The following is a 21,022-nucleotide window of genomic DNA, read 5'->3' as shown; positions in this document are numbered from 1 at the left end:
AAAAGTTAATGCACCACCCTTTACACTACGCTTCAATAGCCAGTGAAATTCTAGGTACTGCTAAGCCTTCTTCTTCCAGCACTAGACCAAAGCTGGCAAAAAGGGATCCCCCCTCACCCATTATGTCATCTCACAATCCTGTTCTTGGAACTAAACTTGATGAGGTGACAGGTCTAAAACCCTTCATGAATGCCACTAATGAAAAACTCCATCAAATGGAAGATAGATGGATTACCATGGAAGCTAAGTTGTTTGACATGGAACAACACATAAGTGATCTTCATGACGCCACTACCAGGATTTCTCTTGTGGAACAAGAAATCCAAAAGCTCAATTTACATAAAGAGGACCTTGAAAATAGAAACAGACATAACAACCTGCCTCTATATAGCCTTCTGGAAAATTTAGAGGGTCGACTTATGTTGTCTGGTCACAATATTAACATATCTCAATATCTTTTTATTGCCACTAATGCCAGAAGGAAATAATTTTTCATTCTACATCCTCAAATGAGACAATTACACATTCGTTATGGCATATTGCATCCCTGAGCATGTAAGTTTACCCATATAGACAACACACTATCTTTTGAGGATACTGTCAAACTAAAATCTTTTCTATAATGCATTTCTTCTCATTCTATGAAAATTTCTGCCCGGCACTCTTAAATAACTCTACATAACTGTTACTACTCTTGTATATCCTCTGTGCTATCTTTCTCCTTCCATAATTCTTCAAAATGGCTGTTTTCTTTTTAGATTATTTTTCTTTTTGCTGCTCATCTTGGTCTTGGTGCTGTTACGTCTCATGCTCATTTCTTCCACTCTTTATGTCAGATCTGGATTTCTCTCCTTGATCTGTTTCTTTATCTAGATATTCCTTTCACATCCCTCCTTTTCAATTCTCCTATATTACCTGCAGTGTTCTTTGTTTTTATTTATGCATTTGTACTTGTTACACATTTGTTAATAGTACTTTGTTGCTTCCTTCAGCATCGCAGTAGCTTATCACCTGTGTTCATGAATCTCTCCTCCCAATCCCTAATATGTTTAACATTGTCTTGCGGAATATTCGTGGTCTGGGACATCCTGTTAAAAGACACAAGACACGTTCTCTTTTTTTTTTATTGAAATCAAACATGATGCATTGGAATACACGAAAAAACAAACAAAAAAAAACGATATAAAGTTATACAGTGGGTAGGTTAGATGCAATAAACAGCGAGGAAAGGAGCATACAGAGAAAAAAACCCCAAAAAAATACAAACAACATATCTCTTTAACGTTATCCTTTATTTGTATTGCCCTTTAAATAGAGAATTATATCTGTTTCTTTACCCTACCCCTTGCCTGTTTCGTTCCTCCATCCAGACTATAAGTGGTTTCCAAACATTCATAACTTTTTTTCTAGTTTTTAAGCCTTTACATTTATATAAAGCGATTTCTTGTTTCCCAATAAAGATTAGCCGATTTAGCCACTGATAGTAGGTTGGTGGTTCAGAATCCTTCCATGCTGTGGCAATCAAAAGACGATCTATTGCTAAGCTTAAACACATGAAATCTCTTTGTGGCGCATCAAGTTGCAATGTTACATCAAAACCCAGTATCATTAGTGTAGCGGTGATCTTACAGTTTCTCCCCAATGTCTTTAACATAAATGACTCGATTCCCATTTTTAACTCATCTAATTTAAGGATCACTGAAATAATATCGACTACCAAAATATCGACTACCCAAAATATCGAGGAAAAAATATCTACAACCAAAATATCGAGTTTGTATGTACAAACAGATAAGTACAAAAATATCGAGTACAAAATATCGTTTACAAAAATATAGTTGTAAAAAATATCGACTTTAATAAAAACAATGTTTAATTACATTAATATAAAAAATTAATTACTAAAATATAATTAACAATACTTAAAATAACTTTTAATAATTAAATAATTAATGAAAGTAAAAAAATAATATTTTTTTAATCATCTTTCTTAAAACATATATATATATAGTAACAAAATTTAATTAAATAATAGCCAATATTATTAACGTACAAATACAAAAGAGTAAAAATTACTATTCCCACTGCAAAGAGTGCAACAGTGGATATATGACGTTACAACGCAACTTTTACAACGCACTACCATTACAATGTAAGTATTGGTAAGTATATAATAATTTTTTTTAATTTAAATTATTTAAAATTATTTAAATATAATTTAATTTAATTTCATTTCATTAAATTAAATTAATGTAAATTTAATGTTACTTTATTTTTACACTGTACCCCTGTACCCCTGTACCCCAAAACTGACCCTGAACCCTAAAAAAACCCTTTACCCAAAAACCCAAAACTGACCCTGAACCCTAAAAATACCCCTTTACCCAAAAACTAAAAACTGACCCTGAACCCTAAAAATACCCCTTTACCCAAAAACTAAAAACTGACCCTGAACCCTAAAAATACCCCTTTACCCAAAAACTAAAAACTGACCCTGAACCCTAAAAATACCCCTTTACCCAAAAACTAAAAACTGACCCTGAACCCTAAAAATACCCCTTTAATTTAACATAATTAGCACTTAATCAATTAAATTAAATTAATTATCAATTACATTTTAATTAATTAACAAATATTATTTAATTACCAATTAATTAAATATTACTACCAATTAATACATTTACATATTTAATAAATAATAATTAAATTACTTCCCACCCTATTCCCCTATAAACCCACAACCCGCTACAGGAAATACATTATTTTAATTTACATAATTAGCAATTAATAAATTAAATTAAATTATTTACCAATTAAATTTTAAATAATTAACATATATTATTTAATTACCAATTAATTAATTATTACTACCAATTAATACATTTACATATTTAATTAATTATAATTAAATTACTTCCCACCCTATTCCCCTATAAACCCACAACCCGCTACAGAATAAAATTACACAATAATGAAAAAAAAATCATTAATTAAAAATAATTATAACATAAAATGACACTTTTCACACATATTATAACATAAAAACACTATAAATAATTACATATTATATAAAAAACGATATTTTTTACTTTCTATATTATTGACAGTCGATATTACTTCACTTACCTTAAAAACGATATTTTGGCTGTCGATATTCTGTCCTGTCGATATTTTCTCCAAATGATATTTAAAACTCGATATTCTGTCCAAACGATATTTTGGAGTCGATATTATGTCTGTGCACCCTAATTTAACACAGAGTAGAACATATGTATCATGTCAGCTGGTCCATTTTGACATCTTGGACACCTATCAGATTCTCTTTTCCCCCATTTATGAAGCTTCGCTGGTGTATAGTATAAGCTATAGATCGTTTTATACTGTTGTGCTTTGAGGTTAGATGACATAAATACATATCTATATCGACATCCCCATCATTTAATTTGGATGACCAGTTTGCTTCTGTTCTTTCTAAATCACTAGGCATAAATTTTTGCAGCTCCTGATAAAACTCTTTCATTCTGCTTTTAGGGTTGCCCATAAGATGGAGTATTGGTATGGATCAAGACTAATATTCTCTTTTGGGACACCTCTCATACAATTCCTAACTTGTAGATATTTAAAACATGAATCACTTTGTAGATCATATTTTTGTGCAATTTCTATAAATCTGCGTATTTCTGAATTTGCATAAACATCCATCAGCATTACAATCCCCTTTTTTCCCATTTTCTAGCCATATCATCATACATATTTTTATGCAGGAGATCAGAACTGCCAGAGTGACGTATATTTGGTAAATCTGTTGATCTCACATGTCTTCACTATCTTTCCCCAGTTTTTAATTGCACAATATATACATTTATATCCTTTCCTTTGATATTTTCTAATGTCATCTTGGCACTGAAATAGACCCCCTGCAGCTTCCCCAATTGCTAATTCATAAATAGTGGGTATATCTCTCCCATAAATTTGAATCTTCTTATGATGATAAAGAGTGCCCAAGTTTTGCAGGGCCGTAGCCCAATAATATAGCTGTATATTTGGAGCATTCCAGCCACCTTGATCAATCGATTGGTTTAAATACTTATAGGCGCGGCGAGTTCTTTGGTAGCTCCAGATAAAATTGGTAAACATCCCTTCAATTTTCTGTATTTTTTTAGCCATTAGTTCTATAGGGATGGCCCGCATTAAATATAAAATGTTTGCGAAGATTTTCATTTTGATTACGTTTACCCTGCCAATTATTGTAAGGTGCAGGTGATCTAATCATTTCATTTCCCTATTGATTGAGGTCATAACTGGATCTATGTTTATTGTCCATATATCGCCCATTTTTGCTGTTAATCTAACTCCTAAATACACTGCAGACTCCTTTACACAAGGATCATCCAGTATACAGTGAGAGGAGCAGATGATTTGTGTCTTTGAGCTATTTAATAGATAGCCTGATCTCTTCCCGAATCTTTCTGCCAACCTCTCTACTTCTGCGATTGTTTCTTTTGGTACAGGTGTTATTAGGGCGATATCGTCGGCATATGCCAGTATTTTTGTCTCATAGTTATGAGAAATCACCGGTTTGATTATCTGGTTATTTAAGATCAGGGAAATAAAAGGATCTAAATAAACTGCAAAAAGGATTGGGGAGCAAGGGCAACCTTGGCGGGTGCCTCTTTCTATCTTCAATCTTTTGGATGTATGCCTCATTATCTAAATTTGGCATGCAGATTATAATACATAGCCTGCATAGCCTGTATAAATCCTGGCCCAAAACTTCTCTCAGCTAGTTTATCCCACAGATAGCTCCAGGCCACCCGATCAAAGGCTTTCTCAGCGTCTAGAAGGACCACAGCCACAGCTCTCTCCTCTGCCTCCGCTATATCTAATATTGATATTGCCCGTCGAGTGTGGTCTGTGGTCCTCCGGCCTGGAACAAAGCCATGCTGCCATGGTGAAATAATTGTAGCAATGCTTTTCTGTAATCGGGTGGCCATGATTTTCGAATATAACTTTGCATCTGAGTTCATAAGTGATATTGGGCGGTAAGACGAAGGCAGTTCTGGAGGTTTGTCTTTCTTTAAAAAAAACACAACATCTGTATCCTGCCATGAGCTTGGGGGTATTCCACGGTATTGTACAACCAGAAATAGATCTTGCATAAGGGGTGCTATTTGTATTGACAGCATTTTATAGAGCTCAGTTGGAATTTTATCTGGCCCGGCAGCTTTACCGGCTGAGAGAGAAGATAATGCCAGCTGCACCTCATCTAATGTAATTTCCTTCTCTGATTCCTGGGTCATTTCCCTGCTCATCTTAGGAAGGAGTATACCACAGTTATCAATATCTTGAAGATCATCCTGCTCCCCTTCATCCCCTGCCGAGAGTTCTGCTTGGTATAATTTGTTAGAGAAATCCTCAAAGATTTTGTCAATTTTCTCGGAGTCTGATGTCAATGTCCCATTCAGGTCTTTCATTTTTGATATATTATTTAATTTTTTTGTCTCATTCTCAGCGCTAGTAGTTTCCCCGTTGTCTCTCCATATTCATATACCTCCTTGCGGTATATCTGAAACTTTTGAGCAACTTTCTCCTGAAAATATTGATTAATATCAGCTTTAGCCAATGCTATTTTAGATAGATGCTCTTTTAATACATCTTCCGGTGCCCTATTATAAATTATTCGCACATGTGCGAGTTCCAGTTTCCCCATTTTAAGCAATAAATGATCCGTTAGTTTTTTCTGTTCCCTGCGACTATGAGCAACAAACCTGATTATTTCTCCCCTCAGTGCAGCCTTATGTGAATACCAGACTAATACCCGGGAAGCACTAAATCTATTGCAATCAAAGAAAGCTTGCGTCCACTGTTTAATATATATACAAAATGTATCATCTAATAGTAATTTTCTATCGAAAGTCCATGGAATTTGTCTACTCAGGCCCTGAACTTCCCTAATTTCCAAAATTAACGGGTTATGATCTGAATATAGTTGTGGGAGTTTTTCTATAGCCAAATTATCTAACCATTGTACAGATAGTCCAAACGCACAAACTTTTTGTGGGGATGTGAATAATATGTAAAACCAGGGTCATTTTGATGTTTTTCTGCCCATATATCCATAACCCCGTGGGTACTTTTAAGTGCAGAGAGTGCCTTAAACACCTTAGGTTTCCTCCCTATGTAGCTATTACTAGTGATATCCCCTTCCATGTGTATGTTAAAATCACCACATATAATCAGAGAGCGTGACCACTGTGCTATTTCCACCTCTAACTCCTCCCATATACTAAATTTGAGCCATATATATTAACTACAGAGTATCCCAATGATATCTCCATTATGGCCCAGCGACCCCACTTATCTGCTTTTGTTCCATAGACTGTTCCCAGCTGATGTTTAATGTATGTGGCCACACCTCTAGTTGTTGTTGTTTGGATGGAGCATACTGCTAAATTATACCCTCTCATTTCAAGACACATTTTGCTCCCCCACGGAATATGTGTCTCCTGGAGACATAAGACATCTGGATTCACTGTATTGATTATTTTGAAAACCTTTGCACGTTTTGCCATTTAACCCCCCGACATTTGATTAGCAGATTCTGAATTTAGCCATTTTCTCTATTTGGGATACCCTGTTATTCCTTTATCACTGTATATGCCATCTATGTAAGGTATACCATACCCTCTTTTACATCCTTCTGCATCTGTCTGAATTTTATCTTTTCTTTATTTCTCTCTATTCATCCCCCCACCCCATCTATCCCTATTACCCACCCTGTTCCCCCTTCCATGACCCCACCTCTCCCCTCCTCCCTTCCCACCACCTCCACCTGTGCTCTCCCTCCCCCCGCCCGCCCACCCTCCACCCCATAGCTAAGGAAAAAAGGGCTTATGGCCCTTGCCGATGGGAAGAGACTTTACCCCAGTCCCCTCTCTGCTCTAATTTTTGTTTTTTTTGTTTTTTGCATCTTCAACACTGCATTTGAATACCAACAACATTATATTTCATATTCGTGATTATATTCATCTACTGTGCATTTCACATTGTCTTAACCTCTATTGAATACATAGGCGGTTTTTTGGTTGAATATTCTCTTATCAGACGCTCATTAGTTCTTCTGTCTCAGAGTGTATCCAGATAGTCTTGCTCTTGTATCTCTGATATAAAAAAGCGTGTATGACCTTTGCAGATTATCTTTAAAGTTGCAGGATTTAGCAAAAAAGCCTGTGTGCCCTTATTCTGAAAAGGGGTAATCAGACGTCTAAGATGTCACCTCCTCTCCACAGTATGGTGACAAAAATCGGGTCTTACAAAAAACTGGTGCCCTTTCCCTTGTCGTTTTTTATTAGGCCGTGCAAGATCGTACAGTGCTTCTCGTGCCAGAAAGTTATTCAGGTTAATCAAAATGGCTCTAGGAAATTTTTCTGTTACAGATGCTCCTTTTTTTCTCTCAGAGAGCTTAAAAGGGAATCTATGAGCTCTCTGTAGCTCGGTGGTCCAATCCCACATTGTTAACTCCGGGAATGCCTCCTGGAAGAGATTCAGCACAAATTTACGAATGTCCGACCCTTCTGCCCCCTCTGGTATTCCCAGTATCCTAAGATTATTTCTCCGGAGTCGGTTTTCCAAGTCTGCAATCTTTAGCTGCATATCCTCGTGATCCGCAGAGATCATGTCTATATCAGTTTTTTGTGTCGCCATTTGATCTTCTATTGTTGATATTCTTTCTTCCGCCGCATTTATCCTCTCGTAAAATTGACTACTGGTCTTAGTGAGTCTCCTCACTGCATTCTGTAATTTGCGGCAGGCTCCTTATGTTTTTTGGCTTTCAGAGCGAGTTTCTGCTCTATGTTCCACTATTAATTGATAGATTGTATTCAGTGATATCTCGTTAGAATTGTTAGATATTGTCAATATGTTTGCTGCGGCATCTTTTATTACTCCCTCTCCTCCCTCTGCCATTTCATGGGTAATTTCAGAATCACTCCGAGCTTCTGGAGAGAGAGATATTTCCCAGGCTAGGCTTTTGCCTGCTCTAGCTTGTGCTATGTCTGAGCTCGAAGTCTCTTTAGCCATTGTTTCATTGTATACCATGGTAGCATTTGGAGTCCACTCTTCCGACGTCGAATCCATAGCTGAATAATTTTTCTCACTCACTAGACTATTGATTGACCCATCCAATGACTACGCGTTGTGGATTTCATCATTTTCCTCCTCTGAGGTATCTGTATGGTCCGAGAGTGATAGGAAGGGTTCACTTGAATCGCTCTCACAGATTATTTGCGTGTCTATTCCTATTGTTGGACCAGTGCGTGCTTCCTCCTTATTGTCAAAGTCCAGTATTTCTGTAGACTGCAGCACTGCCCTTGGCCCCTGATCCTCCTCTTCTGGTAGATTCCCATCTTGCTTTTTCTCTGCTAATTTCATATTCTTTAATTGTGATGCAGTTTCCGGTATGCGACTTCGTTGGTTCTCCAAATCTTGCGGTGTTTTGTTCTTTCTCCTTCTTATCCAGCTTTGATGAAAACATTTGAGGAACTCTCTTGGTTTTACCTTCATTCACGTCTACTTTGGGATTCAAATGGTTCATCTCTCCGACCCCCCTTCCAGGGCTCTTTTCTTACTACTTCCACCTATTTGAGGATCTTGAAGGCGATTACCCAGTGGGGTATCCATCCCTCCTCTGCTCTTTCCTTGCACGTTTTTTGGTGGCATCTCTGTGTCTTGTATATTAAAGATATATGTTCTACTATTGTTCAGTACCTTCCCCACTATAGATATTTCAGGCTATCTTTGATTTGAGTTAATCTACGCCTTGCTCAATATTATTATGCAGCCTATATGCACATTTGCTTTTATACTTTTATAGTTTATAGGCTTACCACAATTGACTGTAGTCCAGATTTTCCGCCTGATACCACGTAGCTCTAATCCAGCAAGCAAAGGGCACACGAAAGAACCACAAGATCCACAATGCAGTTATACGTCTGTTGGGACCTCAGAGACCAGAATGCATCTGTGGATTGTTATTTGCATTACTTTGTCTGCCGGTCCTGGGGTTTCCCAATGTTAATGTTGTCCCCCCTTTGCACTCTAGTGTTACTGTTCACACTTTTCCCCCGTTTTCCAAACTCCAAGAGGAGGAGGTCAGCTTCTAGACCGGTCCGCGGCTTCCTCCATAACATCAATGCCGCTGCCGCCGCGATCACTGTCGTGCTCAGCTGCCCCGTATCTTTAATGCCGCGCCACTTTCACCAGGTCCGCGGTTTCCCCCGTCACTGCAGTGTCGCTGCCACCTCAGGCGTCGCCGCAATCAACTCCTGCGCAGCCCAAATAGTGCCAAGCCCCCGACCTCTCCCGCCGTAAGTATCTCAGCGTTCCGGCGCTCATTGATATTTTTTTTCAGGATTAATGTGGCATTTTTTCCGCTCTATGTTCAAAATATGCAAAGAGTAGAGAGGAGCCGTTCTGGAGCTAACCTCTCACTCGCCCCTCACGGACGTCATCTTTTTGCCGGCAGATGACACAAGACACTTTCTCATTTGTCTACATTCACTTTACATGTTAACTTCTTACAGGAAACTCACTGTAAGGATGTTGAATCGTTTACATTAAAACGGCAATGGGTAAGCCAAATTCTTCTGCTAATAATCGTAAAGGTGGTGTTGTCATTCTTTTTCATAAATCGTTGCGTTAAAGATTTATTGTCTCTCTGCAATCTTACCTGTGTTTTTCAGTACATATCCTACGATATAAGCTTTATCTGATTTGAGATGTGTGTGCATAGGGTTTTCTTTCTTGAATCTAAGGGTTTCACCAGCTTGCTGGTTGGACTTATGAGTGGTTATTAAGGTTTTCCATTCGCCCAGTTGCACCACCAATACATTTTCTGTTCGAGACATATATAGTTTTGTGCTTCTATTATTGGCTGTGCGCCCATTTTTACTGACACTAAAAACCTTGTTGCAAGAGTTCCCCTTCAATATACATACCTAAAGCACACTTATGCCCACAACGGTTACCGTGTACTCGGACCATCCAATACCAATACTCGCTAAGAATTCCCCATGCATATCTCAGAAGAGATACCTGCACCCACTCAAAAGCACACATTCAAACACACATACCAGCATAAATATAGTCACACACACACACATGTCAATGTGCATACACACATACACATATACATATGCTTCCAAAACATATGCAAACCCCGTATAGAAACACATAACTCCAAAACAGGTCTGAATTTAGTGAGTTGTTCGGAGCAATTGCAATACCACAACTAGACAATGAGTAAGATGACTACTATTCTCAGCATGCAGTCATCAGGGTTTTTTGTTTTACACTGGTGATACTTCGCGTATGGCAAACATGGCAAACCCTTCAATCCCAGATAATCCCAATAAATACCCATTGACATTTCGAGTATCCTTGTAAAGTACTAGTCAGTGCCTGCACAGATTTTATAGCTATACTGGCATGAGTGTGTTCAAAGATAACTCTCTCATTAAAGTTACAGATGTTTCCACAGGATCTGCACTTGAACGAATACCTTGTTACACTGCCAGCTGTTTATCTTGACCTTTATGCTCATTGGGAACATGTATGACACAATGTCCTTAAGTAATATTTGTCTGTTAAATATAGTCTATTATGCCTTACAGTGCTTTACAGGAGGTAGTAGATTAGATACATTGATTAGAGACACTGCTGCTGAAATCTGCCTGAGACATGTTGACCTTGGCAGGCACCGCTCAATTTTGCCTCCAAACATTTTGACATGAATCCCAGTGATTTTTGTGGATTGAACACTGAAAAACAAATTGCATCCCTGTTAATTAAATACATCACAATCTATATATTTTCTTTACTTTAGGTGGGATTTTAAAATGAAGTTGACACTGCTGTAACATATTATTATAGTACTCGACATTTACAATAAATATGTAGCACTATTTAATATCAATAGTTAACTTAAAAATATTTTATATATAACAAACTTTGGAACTTTTGCCTATAATAAACTATGCAATAGTCTCCGTCCATATACCGAAGCCCTCTGCCAAGTGTGCAGAATGCCAAATGCAGATCTAAAGTCACAAATAGTAGCAACTTTAAGTTTAAAAAAAATATTTTTACTGACTCCACCACCCTATTTCAAGAGATGGGGACGTGTAAAACTACACTGTGGAGTAACATTACACTTGTAAATGGTGAATAGCCCACAGTAGTAAAGTTACTCAAAAGTGTAAGAGTAAATTTACAATTATAGATTACTCACGTGCCAGTTTACCTTTGTGAAGAGGCCCCAATTATCTTGAATTAATGGGGCAAAATTTGTTCCTGCCGCAATTCTTACTATTGACTAAATATATTTCAGTTAATCTGATACACAACCACTTTAGCATTTGCAGCTACAGTAAACATATTAATGGTTCTAGGTGAAGTTACAGATGGATGCGGGTAGCTATTCCCCAAAGTTAAAGTCATTTGGCTGGAATGATGGAAGTGTAAAGTGTTGTTATTTATTTGATTAAATACCCTTTTAAAAGAGCTGATCAATTTTGACCTATGGTGAATTGGCTGTCAAACTGCAAAGGGAGGCAGAGACCGCCTTCTGCTTGCTCCACTGTGACCCACTCAGAATATTTAAAAGTTCCACGCGTATGGTGTGATTTTTCATCTAAAGTGTTTATGCTGGTATGGCTGGAGCAATTTCATAAAAATTTGCTGAATGCATCCCGGCATGCCGCATCCTGCAGCAAGACTGCGTGGCTTACAGTTTTCCTGACTAAACAGATGTTACTTTTTGAAAAACTCTATAAGCAGTGCTCGCTCCTGATGTGTGGGCAGTTGTTTACCAGCATGTGGAAACTTTCCTGCCTAGGTCTGCCTTCCATGTTTGGTAGTTAAACATGGAATCCATTTATTCTTGAAGATGCCTTATTGCTGCCCAGCCTTAAATGACCTTCTGATGTGGTAACTAGTGATCTGCAACAATTTTGGAAACCTGCGGTATACTCGCAATTTCTGCCTTCTCAATTACATTTTTTAACATTTAAAGAACGCATTTGTCCAGCTAATCCAATCGTTTGTTGTATTGTGTTCACTGTTCTGTGCCACCGACACCCTGAATCTGCTGGATCTTCAGTTAGTTGTGGTTGACAAATAGATGAGAGCCTCGTGATCCATGCTGGAGAACCTGCTCATATTCACACCTAATTTTCAATCTGTCCCTTGTGAAGTAGACATTTATGTGGCATCTCTGACAAGAGGCTCCAATTAATGCCACGTGGCATCTGTGATTCAGTCTAATCATCGCAATCCCGAGATATACCATTTATCAGTGATTGGACATACGCATCACAAATTTGTTTAAAGTTCAAGAAAAAGCAATAGAAAAATACTGTTTCACAATGCAAACGCTTAAAATATGAGATTAACAATTATGTCTGCATTGCAGAAAAGTGATCACATTGCAAATCAACAAATGTGTAAAACTAGATAACACTTTAAAAGAGGGGTCATTCTTCACTCACACGCCTCATTCAAAATTGTATTTCCAATGTGAAGAACCATATTTTGGAAAGTGTTACAGTTCCCTGTAGAAAAGATCCTTCGGGATCACATGTCTGAGATGTTTTACTGTTCTTCCATCAGAATCACATAATCATGCTTCTAATAGTTTAAAAAGAAAGTCGTGAATATGTTCCTTTTTAAATCTTACGAGGTATATTATTCTCTGTGTTAGAAATGGGGTTTCTGATTGGCTACGAAAGGCACCTAAGCCAAGCAGAACACAGCAGTCTAGTCTCGGTCAGTCAGATATGAACCAAAGACTGCCTGGGTTCACCCTCTGGTAGTTTGGCGCAGAGAAGGCAGGCTAAGAGGCAATTATGCAAAACACACAGCAACACAAGAAAACACCACAGAAGGACTCCACATAGCTTTAGAAAAATAGTAGACTACCAGTAGGGGGTAAATCAGCCCTTTTTGTGAGAGCAGAACACAGCTTATTCAGATGTAAGTGCAAACCACCTCTCCCTCTTCCTGCCTCCAGTATGCAGATGAATGCAGGTGTGTCCCCAGTCACACCGAGAGCTTACACTCTAGAGAGTATGTACAAAGTGTGGCTGTCACCCAGGTCAGACGTGGATTGGGGACAGACTGCAGGCAGACAGAGCAAAGTTAAGAGCGGTTAAATGACTACTTTCTAGTAGGGGCGTTTCTAAAATAGCACTGTTAAATCCAACTTTACCATTAAAGAATTTTTTTTTACATTTTATTCCAACTATATCAAATATAATAAAGCTAATCCTTTCTGATCAGCAGGTGCTGTGATAGGCTGATGGCTTTATTTATCAAGGGTCGGGCAGTTCCCCCCGACATCGTAACAAGGCCCATAGGGGGAGAGTTACTAGGCTTTTTTGCCACAAAACTGAAGCAAAACGGCACAAAATTGTTTTTTTCTAATTTACTTTCCAGCGCTAAACTTGCTTAGCACTGGAAATAACATAAAAGTAATGTGAAACAGCTCATAGTGCATTACTTTGCACCAGAGGGGAGGGCCAAGGGCGGCGCATGGGCGTTCCCAGGCAACCACCCAAGGCTTTTCCCGCTAAAACCAATTTAGTAAAACTGCACCCTTTTAAACTAGGTGCAAGGAAGGAAAAATGCTTTCATCTCTCCTTCCTTTTTCAACTGTGCATGCGTGCTGCACTGTGCTTCATGCATACAAAGTGGGAAAAGCTTTCCCTTGTGTCTAGGCATAGAAGTTTGTACAGGAAGGGCATCCTTCCTGTACAAAACCTTTGCTGGACTCACACACACACCCTAGCGCTATGGTGCTAAGGTGAGTGGCTGGTGCACAGCAGCTGTAATCAGCACCGGAGCAAGGAAAAGGGGAGGAGAGAGCCCTATCTTTGAAAACATAGCTCTCTCCTGCTCCCTCCCTGTCATGCAATGCAGCTCAACCATGTGACGGCTGTGCTGTGTGTTTTTTTCATAAATGTCCCTCTTAGTGTCTTGCAGTGTATCTCAAATGTGTTTTTTGGGGTGGGGTTGGGTACTGAGTTATTGCGGAACTCCCCCTCATGTATTTTTTAATCAACATTTATATAAACTTAAACATATTTTTCCCTACCTATCACCACTTTATTAAAATGGTAATGGGAAAAATACTAATCCTAATACTTACCTACATTGAATAGCGTAATGCAGAACACAGGGGGCCTCATTTATGAGGCCTTGCGTCAGTTTTGCGCTTCCGATGCGTCACTTTTTGTGATGCATCGGCGGCGTAAAACATGCCTCCTGTTGCGCACTATTTACAAAGTGACGCATCTAAGCAGATGCGTCACTTTGTAAACCCCTGCGCTACATTATACCTGCGTCAGGTATAATGTATGCAGAGGGGGCGTTCCCCCGCAAAAAGCCTCGTAATAGTGACGCAGTGAAATCTATGAGATTTTACTGCGTCACTTTTAGGACGCTGTTGCGTCAGAATCTTGCGCCTGCCTCACAGCAGGCGTAAGACTGACATAAGCCCTTTCACATGTGGCTTTCCCCATGTGAAAGGACGCATTGCTGGAGTTGCGTCACTTTTGTGACACACCCCAGCAATGCGTGACTTTTGAACTTACAGATACGTCAGAAATACTGACATATCTGTAACTCCTTGCGACATGATGAGTCATACTGTAAATATGACGCATGATTGGTGTCGCAAGGAGGACGCAGTGAAAAGTGACGCATCGCTGTTTTCACGCAGCGATGCGTCACTTTTCATAAATGAGGCCCAGGGAAACTTGAGGTCAAAATAGGATGGCTGCCTTCAACTTTTGTAAAGGCAGTCTTTAAACAATCTTATTTTTGATTTCTTCCTACAAGAAAAAATTGTTCAATTTGTATTCACTGTCCTACAGAGAAATGTTGAAATTTTATGTGTAACCCCCAGGTAACTTGGGCAGCATTTGTGTAGCTTTTACCTTTCTATGATTAAGTCATGCCCAGGAACATGTATGGGGATATAAATACATCTTTCCAAAATGGCGAAATTTATGTTGAAAAAGGCGGAAGCCGAAACGCATCTTGAGAGACAGTCGTTAAAAGCCCACCAGAACAAAAAAATCTTTAAAGCACTGAGTGCCTATTTTCATTAATTCTTTGGAGGATTTGAGGAAATATTTAAATATATAACTATATACATAAATATTACCTACTGGCGGTCGCCAGTAGGTAGTTATAGTTAGGACCTAGTTTCCATAGGAAATCGTCAACATTCTATTTGGATTAACTTTGGCACTGGTGGATGAATCTTTGCGAATTTCTCAAAGAAGATGGCTCGGTCCACTGCGCTCCTTCCCTGAAAATTTGGGGGGGATTGGTGAAGTGGGGGCTGAGATAAAAGGGGGGTCCCAAAACGTGTTTTCTCCATGTTATTTTCCATAGGACGTTTAGACACGGCTACAGGTCGAACGGCTGAATGGATTTATAAGAAATTTGGCAAAACTGTAGAGTCCGGCTCGCAGATTACGCTTTTTGTGGAATGGTGTAAATCCGTTCAGTAGTTGCTGAGAAAATTAAAGTTAAAGTCAATTATATATCTATAAGCGCGGACGGGTGCGCGCACTCGAGCGGCTGCGCGCGAGCGGATTTTTTTTTTTGCTGCGTGACGTCTGTTAACGTTCGATTCGAAGGAAATCAGGAAGTGTTGACCGCCATTTTGTCACTGTGAGTAAATATATTGTCATTTCAAAGCGTTGGAACATGGAAAGGGGAGAAGGTAGAGGTTGTTTTGCTGCGTAGGTTTTCTCAGGGTGTGCAGTAAGGTCCTTAAAGGCGAAAATATATATATATATTTTTTTCGAAAAAAAGTTGCGGGGTGCGCGCACTCGGGCGCGCACACCTATTTACAAGAGTGTGAAAATGGAGGTAAATCAGAAGTTTGAGTGCTTTGATATAAGGTGGCTCTGAAAAGAGCCCTTGTGTTTATTGAGTTGTTTCTGCATTTATAAGTAAGTACCGATGCAGAGTCTGATGTTGCAGAGGAAGATTTTGTTTCCCTCATCCGTGAAATGAACACCATCTGTCCTATAGATGTCTTGCATGTGGTAACGCAAGTTGTTGTGGTAAATAGAACCCATGCTATAATCTCTGAGGAAAGCAGAAACAGATTTATTAACATGTCTCCTTGCTTTCTCAGTTTGTGCACAATGTTGGTTGGACCAATTCCATTTCTGTCTTTGGCATATATTGGAATATACCAAGGCAGTTCGAGGAAAAAGTGTCATCAATTGTCTAAAGGTGTCTTTTAGAAGCATTTCCAGACCTACCCCAGTCAATGTGCCTAGATCGTTCCCACCACATTGCACAATTATAAGGTCTGGTTCTGGGAGATGCATAAAAGTTTTCACCAATGGTATTAATTGGTGACATCTTAATCCTCTTTGCCCAATCCACGTTATCTGCACATTTGGTAAATCAAGGTTGGAAATTCGTCTGCTTGCTGCATATTTTCCACTCCAGTGAATATAGCTGTGTCCTAAAAGCCAAACCTTCATTTTCAAGGCAGATGCAGTCGTGCTACGATGGGTTGTGGAAGTGGAATGGCAGTTAGAAGCTGAAATTCAGGATAAAAAAAAGGATGAGGCTTGGTGTGGTTGAAAAACAAAAGATGACTGGTTGATTCTAATACGTGAAGATTGAAGACTACGTTGCATGTTAATGTTATGTAAAAGAAAAAGTAGTATTGGGTGTGAAAAGAATGACATGTAACAGAGCTGTGGATAGGCAGGTGTTTCTGGAGGGAAAACAGTGTTGTTAGTTTGCTGTAGAACGTTGAGATATGAACTTTTGACCTGTGCCTTCAGCCAGGTGCAGAATGAGGTGTTACCATGGAAACAGCCAGAGATGGCAGTGGGTGATGGGTGACTTTTATGTGACATTGAAAATATTGTGAGGGACAACTAACTGAAATATGAATTTGAATACAAAATTTTGCGGGAGGAAATATGATTGGCTGAAGAGACATATATGAGTCTGTGTTGACTGGATATCTGTGCCATTGAATTTTGGTTGCAGTGATAGCAGCATAATTGAGACTTCCGTCAAACGAATATCTATTTTGTGACTGTCACTGTTGTACATCGTACAAAGCATTGGTAAAGGTAAGTCTGTAACTGTTTGTTTTGTCATGTACTGTAAAAGAAAGGGTTCACGGGCTGTTATAGGCCTGTGGGTTCTAGTATGAGTAAATCAGGTCGACAAAAGAAAATATTAAGTTAGTACAGCTGAAGTTACGTGGAACTCATGAATACTGTTTCAATATACAATCATTTTAGTTGAGATTATGGATTAAAAGAGAGAACGTGTATATTTGAAATGTTTATTCAGAAATGCACTGTTTTCAAGGCAAGTTTCTTATCTAATACGAGTGCAGACATTGTAAAAAACAAAGTAATCGGTATAGCCACTAGTACATAAAATACAAACGGTATAGTTGATGAAAAATGAATATGGTTTAGCAAAATTCATTATACACTCTTATGAGGAAGTATATTGGGGCAGATTTATGAAGGCCTTGCGCCGCCGGTGCGTTACTTTTAACATAAATAAGGCTCATTATATATTAATAAATGGATGAAGGTCTCTGGCTTTTCAGTTTAGGAACGATACATGAAAATGCTAGTGGTTAGACCAGTGTTTCCCAAACTGTGGTCCGCGGACCCCCAGGGGTCCTTGACCCATTCTCAGGGGGTCCGCAGGCAGCAGTTTTAAAAGCACTTCAAAGTTCCTTGCAGAATTATCAGTTTTGGAGCAACAATAAAAGTGTCAAGATAACACCAGTGATTAATGTACCTGCTGGAGAGAGGAGAGTTTTTACTATTCTTTGAAAGCTAATAAAATTCAATCTGTAATGATAACTGTGTTGTAGACTGCACCATTGTTTCCCAAAAACCTTTGGGGGAGAGCATTCCAAAGCACCCTCTGTAGTGGTCAGGCTCACTCATTGCACTTGGTATGCACCGTATGGGGACTGGTCTGAAAACATTTTCTAGGGCTGCTTTTGGTTTCCAGACTGGCCCTTGCAGGAGCAGGAGCCTTGAACAGCAAAATAAAACCAGCCATGCAAAGGTTTGTCACTGGGATGCAGCACCAATCTTCCCATTAAATTATTTAGTTTTTTGTAAATTCACAAAAGTGGAGGAGCGTGTCGTTATCCTCCTTGGCTTAATGACACGGTCCACCACTTCGGAAACGAGGGTTTTGGCCATATTTACAAGAATATGGTGCAGCCCTGTGTTTCCCCCTGCGTTTGCGCTACACTTAGCAGGGTAGCGGCAATGCAGGCACCCTTGCATCATAGTGCAAGTGTGACTGCGTGCAGGGGAAGATTGTTTATGTACAGGAAGATCCTCCTTCCTGAACATAAAAAATCCAAGGCGTTTTGCTTTTTCCATGTGTACTGCATAAGGCAGCACACATGAAAAAAGCAAAATCGAGGAGAAATAAAGCATTTATCCTCGTTTCGTCAAGTTAAGTCCAGGTGTTTCCTGGTTTTAATTATGGCGCAGTCTCCTATTTACGCTGCCCTTGTAAATAGGAGGCAGCGTTAAAAAATCAATGGCTGTTGCAGTGGAACGCCCATCGCAACACCCACTGCCCACCTCTTTCACGTTAAGTATTGCATGAAAGTGGTTCTTATTTGCAAAGCAGCGTTAAGCCATAGTAAGTGGCTCAACGGTGCCTTGTACATAGGGCGAAACCCATATCGCCACGGGAATATCGCAAAAAGTGACGTTCCCATGGAGATAGGGGTTTGTAAATCTGCCCCAAAAATTGTTAGTAATTCGAGTTTTTCTTTTGTGTACACCTGAAACAATTTCCCTGAGATATGTGGCATACAAGGTAAAACAGAACACCGGGACCTTTATCGATTGCCTTATGTTGCACAAAAGAAAAAAATACACGTAACAGACTTGGATCATTTACATTTTCGCTATTTCTGGGCACTTTGATTTTTGACCTTTCAGTAACCGACTTGCTTTATTTCGCCTGTATTTTACGTAGATCGGAAACAATGGCTATGTATTCGAACTTACCAATTCAAGAGCTACTATTATATTTGGTTTTCACAAAATCTTTATTCAAAAATGATGACGTACAAATGCAGGCATACAACCACGTAAGTGATGACGCACAAATGCAGGCCTAAAACTACGTGGGCCAGCCACGGAGCAGACTGGGGCTGTACAAGAGGGCATATTTATCTGAGGAAAACATAACTGAGTCGGTGGTCATTTTATTTCATCAAGGTACGATAAGTGCAATAGAATCATATCGAAAATTCATTGTGGGCAAGTACCATCAGTGTTGAAAAATCGACCTTTCAATAATACTGTAATTAATGATGCGTCAGAACTTAATATCAATTCATTGTCCGAATGTTCAAGCAATACTCATCCCCTCCCGCCATGTGCTTCAAGAACTGCATCCATATTTCATGATCTGAAGTCTGAGCATCCGGAACACAACGGGGAATTGCGAGTTTCGTTTATATCGGCGCCATTTTGGGTGGGGTCAGGCGGGCCCAAGTATAGTCAAAATGTCTCCACCAACTCGGGGTTGGACCAGAATCTCTTTCGGCAGTCCAGAAGTTCCGTTAAGGGGCAACAGAAGGGACCGGTGACATGAACCATCAATCAAAGAAAAGGGAGGGGCAACAATCTTTCCTACCGGGTCATACTGATGTTCCACCGGAACCGATCGAATCAGTAGTCTGCAGGATTTTTGGTCATTCAAACTGAGGCTGGCGTCAGCATGAGAGCGCCAACGTCTCGTGGCTACGCTTTGGTCGTTCTGCGGGCAATCATGGCAGTCCTTTTCCATCGGGGGCGGTCGGAGGCCCGCGGAGGCCGAGGGCCCTCCGCAGCTCTCGTAGAATCTTCAAAGTTGAGGAGAACGCCTCTGGACAGGTGTCTTCCATTCAGAAAATATTGTTGGCAGCATTTTGAAAGGAAAGACAGGGGCCCATTTTCTGGTTAACAGGCCTCCAGGCCAACTTTTCACGCCAGGCCCATTCCTGCAAAGTCGACCGCCATTTTTAGGAGATCTGCAACCACCGGCAGTCACTGGGTTGCAGGAGCAGATGGACTCAAGCCTGTCGGGCGAAGCATCGTTGCACCGCCACAGTGGACGAGACCCTGCTGGGTGAGTGGAGCGTCGCTTTACCGCAACAGTGGGCGAGTCCTTTGCCTGGCTCGTGGAGCGTCCCTATACCGCCACAGTGGACGAACCCTTTGCCGGGTGCGTGGATCGTTGGGGGTGCAGCTGAGGGGCCTCCACCTGGGGAGGCGGGAGAGGCTCGTCCGCGCCGCCTCTCCCTCCCAGTGCACCCCACGGCGTCTTGCTGACATTTGTTATGGCCGGACTAGGCGATGAAGAGAGGGGGGGGGGCTGAGGCATATGCAAGACATCCCCCCCTTGTGGCCTGCAAGGCGCCGAAAGAAGAAGAGAATGGGAAGACAACTACAACTCGGGTAGGGCCCATGCCTTCTCTGGCCGATGGCGGCCGGCCGCTCTTTGCCACGGCACTAGGAACGGATCCCTTGGTTCATCCTGAGGACAGGCCTTGGCACGTGGTGTCGCCTCCGGACTATTCGCGTAATGGTTCTCCACCCCAGGCCGTTGCCGACGGCTTTTGTAGACTTTCTGACGCTCAAAAACCCTACTAGAAAGCAGCCCAAAAGTAGCCCAACATTGCTACTTTGGGGAAGGAGAGACAGGGACGGCGTCAAGTAGACGGCGAAATGCATTGTGGGTTTGTTGCTGCGGCCGTTTGTCATGTAAATAGTTGTTTTAATATATTTTTGTTCAAGAATAAAAACGTTTTAACCTGTTATTTTGCTGTCGTGTGGTATATTTCTAATATTTGTCGCTCTGATGTCGTTTCCCCTCCCAAATGTAACATGTGATTGTAATCTACAGCCGGACATTCCGACAGGACATGAGAGCA

This window comes from Lissotriton helveticus, chromosome 10 (assembly GCF_964261635.1).
Source record: "Lissotriton helveticus chromosome 10, aLisHel1.1, whole genome shotgun sequence".
NCBI lineage: Eukaryota > Metazoa > Chordata > Amphibia > Caudata > Salamandridae > Lissotriton > Lissotriton helveticus.
This window is presented reverse-complemented; position numbering follows the sequence as displayed.